At 48.5% G+C, this 9,889-nt stretch overlaps 3 non-coding genes across 3 annotated transcripts; 1 reads left to right on the top strand and 2 right to left on the bottom strand.

The window, feature by feature from the left end:
• Window positions 1-2,322: 2,322 nt before the first annotated feature.
• Window positions 2,323-2,397, bottom strand: TRNAS-GCU. The gene has a single exon. It is a non-coding gene; the product is annotated as a tRNA-Ser (tRNA).
• Window positions 2,398-4,853: 2,456 nt separating this feature from the next.
• TRNAN-GUU lies at window positions 4,854-4,927 on the top strand. Its single transcript has one exon. It is a non-coding gene; the product is annotated as a tRNA-Asn (tRNA).
• A 2,661-nt stretch (window positions 4,928-7,588) lies between these two features.
• Window positions 7,589-7,661, bottom strand: TRNAV-CAC. Its single transcript has one exon. It is a non-coding gene; the product is annotated as a tRNA-Val (tRNA).
• Between the last annotated feature and the right edge of the window lie 2,228 nt (window positions 7,662-9,889).

Raw genomic sequence — 9,889 nt, 5'->3', positions numbered from 1 at the left:
CCTTTGGTACCTTAGTTCCAAGCAAAACTTTATTTATGCTTATTTTATTCTCTGTCCTTCCCAACTGTTCTGCTAGAATCTATTTTGTAGACTACTTCTCCTGCCTGTCCTGCTAAATTCCTTTTCCTGTGTGTCACAGAGAAAGAGAGAAAGAATTATTCTTTTATTCGTTGATCCATTCTTTAATTAATAACTGTAGACTGAAGTTATGCTAGGTCTGGAGGATATTGCCAGAGTCCAGCTGCAGCAGGTCCAGGGCTCCCTGAAGGATGGGTGGTGACGGCGAAAAGGAGTGAGAGAGCCTCCGCTTCTTTCTGCTCGCCAGGCAGACAACTCTGCTCTGACCCAAGCGTCAGCTTTATTTATTGAAAAAATGTATGGGGTACAAAACAGAAGTGGCAATTGCCTTAGACAATGATTTCTGATGACAAATTCTTTGGTATGTAAAAATTTTCCAGAACAGAGATTGGTAGGAGACTCATCTTTATCAATAGTGATTGAAGTAGGTGACTAGATGCTTATCACGTGGGGAAGGAAGGTATTTTTAGCATTTATATACAAGGCCGTGTTTTTAGCATAGCAAAGGCAAGAGTTCTTTTGTGAGCAGGGGTCAATAGCCTGTTTTCTTCAGGGGAAGAAAAACAGGTTTCTCAAGAAATGTAATATTTGTTCCAATAATCACAAAAGAAGAAAAACTCCTATAATAAGTTTTTTCATAAGGCACAATTCACATATTTTTAGCATAAGAAGGCAAGTCCCTCCTGATATCAGTCAGTCAGGTGCCTTGGGGGTCGGTACTGAAGCAGAAATTGAGTGGGGGTTGAGTGGGTGTAGACACCGGTTGCCATCTGATGGTGGAAGGACTTGCCAACCCGCCTTACTTCAGAAATGGCTCCCAGCAGGATACACAACTGGCTTTCTAGGAATTTCCAATATTTTGAAAGATAGACACAAGTAGACCATTATTTCATTAGGGAATTATTAATGTCCAAATGTAAATAAGTACATCAGAGGACATCTAAGTCAGTTTAGGGGGTCAGAAAAATCTTTCTGAGTTCTGGAATGAGATTTGAAAAATGAGAAGGAGACAGGACAATGAAGAGGAAACAGGGAGAGACTATTCCCCTAGATGGAAGCAGGTACCTAGAAGCGTGAGAGTGACCAACACGTGGAGATCTGAGGACTGGCCAGAGACACTGAGATGATGACCATCATAAGGTATTAGACATTTTAGTGAAGGAATATGGGGACACTAACTGGATTTGGGCTGCAGGTATTTAGAGTTAGGGTATAGAAGGGTCACTCAGAATGCAGTGTGGCAACATATTGGAGTAGACTAGACTGGTTGGAGGGAGGCCAACTGTTGTATACTGGTTGTATCAGAGGAGGTTAGAACGCAGGATACCGGGTGTTGGCCAAACATATAGGTACTTTCCTAACCACCAGAAGTGTCTATGACAGAATGTCCGATGTGCATGAGTGAGCTCTCCTCATGAGATATTTGAGCAGAAACTATATGGTGTGTCAACAGTCAGAGGGGCTTCTGGAGGCTCAGTTGGTTGAGTGTCTGACTTCTGCTCAGGTCTCATGGTTTGTGAGTCCAAGCTTCACGGCTGGCTCTGTGCTGACAGCTCAGAGCCTGGAGCTTGCTTCTGATCTGTGTCTCCCTCTTTCTCTGTCTCTCTTCCACTCATGCTCTGTCTCTCTCTCTCAAAAATAAACGTTAAGATAAAAAAAAATACTGACAGTTAAGCAGAAGTATAACAATCGATTGTGGATTTTATAACATGTAAAGTAAAATGCATGCCAATAGCATAAAGGCAGCATGCTGTAAATGTGAAGAGGTTTGAGGTCACTTGGAGGGAGACAGGTAAATTACAGATGTACATTACATGCCGTGAAGCCTAAAGCAGTCGCTGAAATAACAACAAAAAAGATGTATAGCTAACGAGTCAACAAAGGGAAGGAAATGGAATCATGTAAAAACTATGGTAGAGTAATTGCTTTTCCAGGACTCTAGAAATATTGGTACAAGTGGTCAAAGATAGGTCTACAGGAATGAAGGCTACAGCATTACTTGTGATATTAGAAATATAGAGCCAAAATTAATTTCAAAAACACACAGAGGGTTAAATAAACAATTGGAGAAACTTTTACGGAAAGAGAGGTGAATGACAACTCTGGCGGTTCTTTCTTCTTCATACCTATGCTTTCAGTAGCTCTTCCCAGGATCTGGGATGACCTTAGCATAAAGGACTCAGAAACGCACCGGATGGCAAGATACTCAAGCTCTTCTTTCAGGAAGGAGTAGTGCAAACGTTATGACCCTGGGTGGGCTCGAACCACCAACCTTTACTGTTAGCAGCGGAACGCGCTAACCAATTGCGCCACAGAGACTTAGTAAATCCCTCTTCATCCCAATAGAGAGTGAACATGCACTCCACTCTAGGGACAGCCACCCGTCTTGGCAGGACCACTGCGCATGTTCCAAAGCCCCGAAAACCCAGGAGGAGTGGACAGGGCTTGCTCCTCGCGTTTGAAACCCTTGCTTGCGCAATTCGCAATTCGGAAGGCAGAAGGGCAGCCCACCCAACTAGTAGTCGCTGTGGCGGGAACCAGATGGTTAAAGGGAAGGTGGTGGGTTGAGGGGAGATCGGGGTGGGGGAAAAGACAAAACATGGAAAGGAGGTCTGGACGAGACGCAGAGACCTGCCAGGAAGCCACTAAGGAGGCACGGCCCGGACTTTAGATATGAAAGCTGCCTTGGTCTACCTCCGTTTGTCCCTATCTGGCATCCACCAGTCTTTATGGGAACAGTAAATTAATGTGGGCAAATGCCATCATCACCGAAATCAAGTTATGAAAAATTGCCATCATCCCACAGTTGTACATTGATCCCCTTTCCAGGGAATTCATACCCTATCTCGCTGAGTTGATTATCACTCGGATGTCTATTTGATATAGGCTACAATTGCCTGTTCTTGAAATTCAAACAAATTAATGCATTTTTTTGCAATTGTCTTCTCCCCCCACAACATTATGTTCATCAAATACATCCATATTGATATGTAATCACTTCTTGATTTTGGTATTATTGGAGTCACTTTGGTGTTAGTATTAATTAGTGATATTGAGGAATATTCTTAGAGTTTTGATGGATTTTCTGTGCGTGTGTGTGCGTGTGTACTTGTGCATTCAGAGAGGTAGTGCAGCTGCTGGGTCATGGAGGAGGACAACAGTGGTCTTGCTTTCCTTTTCCTTGCAGATTTGTTTGTTTTTGTCGCTGGCTCCCTTTCCCTTTCATGGACATGTATTCGCATATCCACAAGTGACTAGGAGAATGGCATTTTTACCAGCCTTTCCCCAAACCCGGTAGATTGAAATTACTTAAGTATCTGTCGTTGGTTTTTAGTTTTACGCTGGTATGGTATCATTACACCATTATTATTAACACCAAAATGAAAGGGTGACAAATGCAATAACATCAAAAACATGACGTTGCTTGATAATGGTTAGTCAGAAAAAGTGTATATTCATGTGAATTTGAAGAAAGGACAAGCCTAATCTGTGGGGGGTAGACATTCTAAAATAGCAGGGATGCATAGGCATTACCTGGGAAGCGTATCAAAGGGCCATGCTTGGATGCGAGAAAATTTCTGTCTTGATCCTTGATATTGATTTACGCATTTCAATATTTAAATAGCTGCTCATTAGTGTTCTGGGCATTTTGTTGGGTGAATACACATTATTAATTTCCTTTCTAAGATAAAATTGGCTGTCCAGACCACGCCCAGTTTGGAGTGTGTCGCAAAACTCTTTAAAATCTGTTCTTTTTGTGTCCAGAAGTCTCATTGATGTTTGAAATAGTTCCACCAAAAACCTCCTCTATGGGACTAGACCATTTCAGGGTTTCCCTGCAACAGCGCTGCTGCATACAGCTCAGCGAACTATTGTTTTGTTTTTTCCTCCTTCCTCCTGACCTCATAGCACCTGGTGGTGGCCTGTGAAAAGTGTGGCTCCCGGCGTGCAGGGAGGGAGAGCTGCCCCTGCGCGTTACAAACACAAAGTAAAACGGAAACCTTGCCGTGACTCGGATTCGAGCCGAGGTTGCTGCGGCCACAACGCAGAGTACTCACCACTATACGATCACGGCGCGCCACCTGCCAGCCGCGAACTCAGACCCCTGCTCTACCGTATTGGGCGGAATTCATTCCCGTTTGTCGTGGGACAGCTGCAGGTACTCGAGCTGTTCCTCGGGTCTTCCCTCGGTTTCCCCCCTCCGCATTCAGAATCACTTATCATGCGTCACGTTCCCCTGGGTCCAGCCCCGCCCGTGCCTCTGCACAGGCCTCCAGGGCGGCGTCTGTGCGGTGTCCAAGCCCCCACCCCCACCGCTTCTTTCCCTCCTCACGTTTCCCCCTTGATCCCCCCACCTCCCCCTCCGGCTCCCACCCCATCGCCCACGACCGAGCCCAGAGCCCGCAGCGCAGATGCGCGGGTGAAGACGAATCAACCCATCACGAGCGCCCACCAGGCGTTCAGCTTCTCTTGGGCCCCTGTTGCCCCAGGCCCGCGGGAGGTCGCAGCTGTGGGCGTCTCTGGGGGGTCTGGGGTCTGAGGCGGGCGTGGAACAAGATTGGGGGTGGGGAGGCTGTGTAGCCGGCTGCCCTGCTGCCCTTCTGCCTCGGGAATCGCCGGACGCCTGTTTCAAACGGGACGAACACTGCCCAGCAACTGCTCACCGGTCGTCCGAGGCTTCGGAGCCTGCTCGGCTGTCCCGGGCAGGTGGGTGGCGCCCCCTTGCGTTGAGTGAGTGCTTGCTCTCTGTTAGATGTGAACGGGCGTGCCCGCGGGTCTCTGTGGCGCAATCGGTTAGCGCGTTCGGCTGTTAACCGAAAGGTTGGTGGTTGAAGCCCACCCAGGGACGGAGCCCGGCGCTTTTTTTTTTTTTTTTTTTGATCGTGAAGGTTGCGTCTTTCTAACCTGTACATCCTCTCACCTAAAAGACGGAGAAATGCCTGTATTAGAAATATCCTGTCCTTTTGCGTCTTGTGCACCGCAGAAGGACCTAAGCCAAGATCTTCACGGATGCTCGAAGACTTCGCGAGGATAGGATGTCACCAGGAATCCTTCAAGAGTACACATCGTTACCCTCTGAGTTCCTTTGAACACCACAGTTTCTTTGTTTGTACTAATATTTACTTAAGCGTTTCCATATAGTTTTGAAATTAATTTGGTTTTATGTTTTTATTATTATAAGTAATCCTGCAGTCCTATGCAGTCAATACTTATATACTTCTGCATGGGAGGATGCAATTGTTCTAGCATGGTCTTTAGTCTTTACATGGTTTCTATACGATTCCATTTTTTCTCCTTTGATGGCTATTAGCTGTAACTCTTTCTTTTGTTATTTCAGCTACTGCTTTAGGCTCCATAGCACAGACATCTGGAACTTAAGCTCAGCTGCCTTTAAGTGATCTCATACCTCTTCACATTTCTCCCCTGCCCACCTTGATGCTAGTTTTGTCATGCTTTTTACCTTGCATATGTTATAAACCTCACAATCCATTGTCATTACCTTTGTTTAATCTGTCTCTTGGTATTAGGGGTTTAAATAATGAGAAAAAAGGCATATATTTTCCCATGCAAATATCCTTTGTGTTGTTCTTTATCTCCTTGGGGACATACAGATTCCCATCTGGTATCAGTGTCCTTACCAGAGGAAAAAGGGTGAGTCTGCCAGTGATGAAGTCTTTCAGCATTTGTAGATCTCTAAATGTCATTATTCACTTTCATTTTTGCAAGACTGTTTTGGGAGAAGCAGGCAAGGAATTCCACTGTTGACGCCCCCTCCCCCATCCTTTAAAGATATTGCTCAACTGTCTTCTCGTTTGTGCTGGTTCTGATGGGAACTCTGACATCATCTTTATTTTTTTTTTCTGTGTGCAATGCTAGTAATATATAATAATAATAAAATTGCCAGTTATTTTGCCAGCAAAAGATCAGTTTGTTCAGGAATAGCAGAGAATTACAGTCCCAGACAAGCAAGTGAAAGCAAAACCATAGGCAGGTGCACAGAACAAAGAACAGGTATGCTCTTTTATACAGGAAAGTGGGAAGTTGGGAAGGCTGTTACTAGTAAACTACTTTGGCTCAAACTGGGAGTTTTAAGTACAGGGGCTTCCCATTGGCGGAGTTGTGACTGTCTCTCATTGGCTGGGCTATTGCCCCGAGGGAGAAAACCTCTCATCCTTCTGCAGGGGAGCAAAGTAGTATCCTCCTGCAAGGCCCACCTCTTACAGTTGGAGCTCCACTACTGGTAAGGTGCGAGACCTCCCCCTGTTGAACTTCCCCACTCCATTCCAGTGAGGTTTCCCTTAATGAATGTTCTTACTACCTGTCTTTTTCCTCTGGCGGCTTTAAAGATCTCTCCCCTCCCCCACCGATTGATTTGAGCAATTTAATTGTGATGTAAGTTGGTATGCGTTTTTAAATAGTCCTTGGGTTCATTTATTGTATCCATGTGGCTCCTTGGGTAGGTGGGGTGATAATTTTTGTGATGATTGACGGACCTCCTGGATGGCTCAGTCAGTTAAGCGTCTGACTTCACTCATGTCGTGATCTCACCATCCCTGGGTTGGGTCCGAGTCAGCCTCTGTGCGACAGCTCAGAGCCTGGAGTCTGCTTTGGATTCTGTGTCTCCCTCTCTCTAGAGGCTCCCCCACTTGCTCTCTGTCTCTCTCAAAAATAAGTTTTTAGTTAAAAAATAATTTTCATTATGATTGGAAATTTTTGTTATTGTTTCATTCAAACATTTTTACTTCAAAAACTTTTCTCCTCCAGTCTTTCCAGGGATTCCAATCACTCATATATTAGGCCTTTTAAAGTTGCCCGACTCTTCACTGATGCTGTGGTAACTTCAAAGTTTTTTGTTTTTGTTTTGTTTTGTTACTTTGATTTTCACTTTGGATATTTCCATTGTTTATGGCTTTATGTTCCCTAATATATATTTTTTTTATGCAATGTCTAGTCTGCTGTTAATTCCATCTGGTGAATTTATTATCTCAGATGTTATAGTTTCTTCCTTTAGATTTTATCCTAGTCATTTGTATATGTTCCATATTTCCACTTAACTCTTTGGGCATATGCAACACAGTCATAATATGTATTTTAAAGTCGGCTCTGCTAGTTTTAACATCTTGTCAGCCCTCCTTCAATTTCAGTTCATTATTCTTCTCTTTTGGGTTTCATTTTCCTGCCTCTTGCATGCCTGGCACTCTTTGGATGGCAGACACTGTCAGAGGTTACTTTCTTGGATACTGGCTACTTTAGTATTCCTATACATCTCTGTCTCTCTGTCTTTTTTTTTTTTTTTTTTTTGAGTTTTTCTTCTGGGATACAGTTAGGGGTGTGGTTTGCTCTTCAGTGTGACTCAGAGCACACAAACAGAGGCTAGGTTGTAAGTGCTGAGAAGGCTTTCAGGTAGCGGGTGGAACTCCAGCCTGGTGGTGTTCGAGCAGCCTTGGCTCAACCCACCCTTCCTATTTAAAGGCCAATAGACGTTGGGGTAAAAAGGGTAAAGAGAACCTGTTTCCGCCCGGTTTCGAACCGGGGACCTTTCGCGTGTGAGGCGAACGTGATAACCACTACACTACGGAAACAAGGCAGCGGCTCTACTCCCGATCTCGGTCCGAGAAGCTTCGGTCCCGCACCTGCTGTTCTGCCCACTGCGTCGGTGTCGCTGCCAAAGGCCCAGGGAGCACCTGTGCCCCTCTGGGCAAGGAGCCCGCGGCCCCGCCGCCCCCAGGACAGTACCCGGTGCCCCCAGAAGCCTGGCCTCGGGCACCGCAGCGAACGAGGGGTTTTCGCCTCCAGGACTAGGGGCCTTGGGGCCCAGGTCGCCCCTCGCTGACCTCCCGGTCCTGGGAGCGGCCCGAGCAGGCGGGTCAGGGGCGTTGGAGCCGTGAGCGCCCCCGTCGTCCGTCGGCGGAGCCACCGGCCCTCCTGGGCTGCCGGCCGCTCGCTCCCCGTTGGCCCTGTTCCCCGCGGGGACGGTCAGTGCCGTCGGCCGAGGCCGGTGCTGGGACCCGGGGACCGGCTCTCCCCGCCCTGCGGTCCGCGCCGCCTGCACCCGGCCGCGTGCGCGCTCGTCCTCCGCCAGCACTTTGACCCTGCGCTTCCCCGCGGCCCTCCCGGCAGAGGGGGTCCTTCCTGCCGCCGTAGCTAAGCGCAGTATTTCATCATGCCTGTGCGTTTCAGTCAGTGCCGTAGCAAAGGCTGCATCTTGGGACATTGGCGGGGTGAAATTTTCGAACACTAATACAGGCCAGTGCTGGCCTGGAATGAATTCGTTTGAAGACCACACGGAGTGTAAATCTATTCAGGATCCAGGGTCAGTCCACCCAGATTTCACGACTATTCATTCGATTTCTTCCTCATCCAACTTGAGACTCATTTCGAAGAACAGTTTTGTTTAACCTTTTACAATACCCGACACTTCTTTTATTTGCCTTTTATAATTTTCCTGGTCAACAGGTCAAGGGGTGCGGTGTTTTAACCTAGGACAGGCTAAGAGGTAAAGGCGGTTTTCACAGAATGCAGGGGCGTGGAGGGGGGTTCAATTTTACCTCACAGAAAAATGCCGACAGACAGAAATGCTGAGAAAGACTTTCTTTGATTTTCTTTTCTTGCCCCTCTCCCCTTTTCTCGTTTTCCTTTAGAAGAAAAGCTTAAAAAGTTTGGGGGAGAATATGCCATTTTCTCCAGCAGTTGCTCTCCTTAGTGCAGTGGTTACAGCGTGGCCTTTGTGCTCAAAGTTCAAGTGCTTCAACCTTGAGAAGCGCGGCCAGCATACTCACTGGACACCAACCCACACTGTTGTGCTTTGTTCTGCTGTGGCTCAGAATGCAGTTAGGGATGTCCCCATCGTCCCCAGCAACCCGGGAACCTAGTCCCAAAAGATGCGGCCTTCAAAGGAACTTAAAATCAGTGAATTTATTTAGGTGCCCCCCGGCCCCCCCCCCCCCCCGCCGTTTCCTTTCCTCCAAATTCTGTTTTTCTCCTTTCTCTTCCAGCCAGGGGAGAGGATTCACCGTCTGTCCTATCCAAACCCTCGGTGGTTCTCTGTGGACAGGAGGAAGGAATCGTTGAACCTTCCCCTCCAGGAGCAAGAAGGGCAGTCGGTCCTTGAGGACCATAAGCTAACGCACCCGGATGGCGCTGGGGCGCCGCAAACCCAGCCAAGCGCCCTTGGAGTCTCTCTGTTGGCTGAAACCGAAGGCCTGTGGGATCCCGCACCCCGCAAGAGAAGCCCCGCCGAGGGGTCCGGCCCTAACCTGGCCCTCAGGACAGGCCTGGAAGAGGGACAGAGCCGTTCCCCTCCTACACCCCCACCCAGAAGCAGAACCACGAAGGCTCAAACCCACGATCCCTATTCGGGGTGAAGGAGCCAATGTGCCAGCGTTAAATTGATCTCCCCGCCGGTGTCGGGACGGCCGTTTGCCCGAACCCGACGGCCAGCCGACCGTGTGGCTCCCAGACGGTAAGTAAAGATGAAGGAGGATTTTCGGACCCAACGGGCGTGTGGCGGCAGGGGCAGGACGGCGTCAGCACCCTGGTTGGGCCCTGAGCGTGCGGAGCCGCAGCCGAGGTAGAGGGGAAGTGCGGGGCGGCGGGCTGGAGGGGGGGGACCCGGCGTCCAGGCCAGGGTCGCCCAGCCTGCCTCAGCTGCGCCCCTCGGAGCCCTTTGGGGGGCTATTGGGGACCGCGGGGTCTCGCTCCGGACGCCGGCCCTCCCGCCGCCTCGCGGAGACCTCGTGTCCGCACGCGGCCGCCTCGCAAAGGCACATCTCGGGGGGCAGATCTGGGATGAGGCCGGGACGGGGCCACT

This window comes from Suricata suricatta, chromosome 8 (genome assembly GCF_006229205.1).
Source record: "Suricata suricatta isolate VVHF042 chromosome 8, meerkat_22Aug2017_6uvM2_HiC, whole genome shotgun sequence".
NCBI lineage: Eukaryota > Metazoa > Chordata > Mammalia > Carnivora > Herpestidae > Suricata > Suricata suricatta.
The sequence above is the reverse complement of the archived record's forward strand: the minus strand, read 5'-3'. Positions and strand labels throughout refer to the sequence as shown.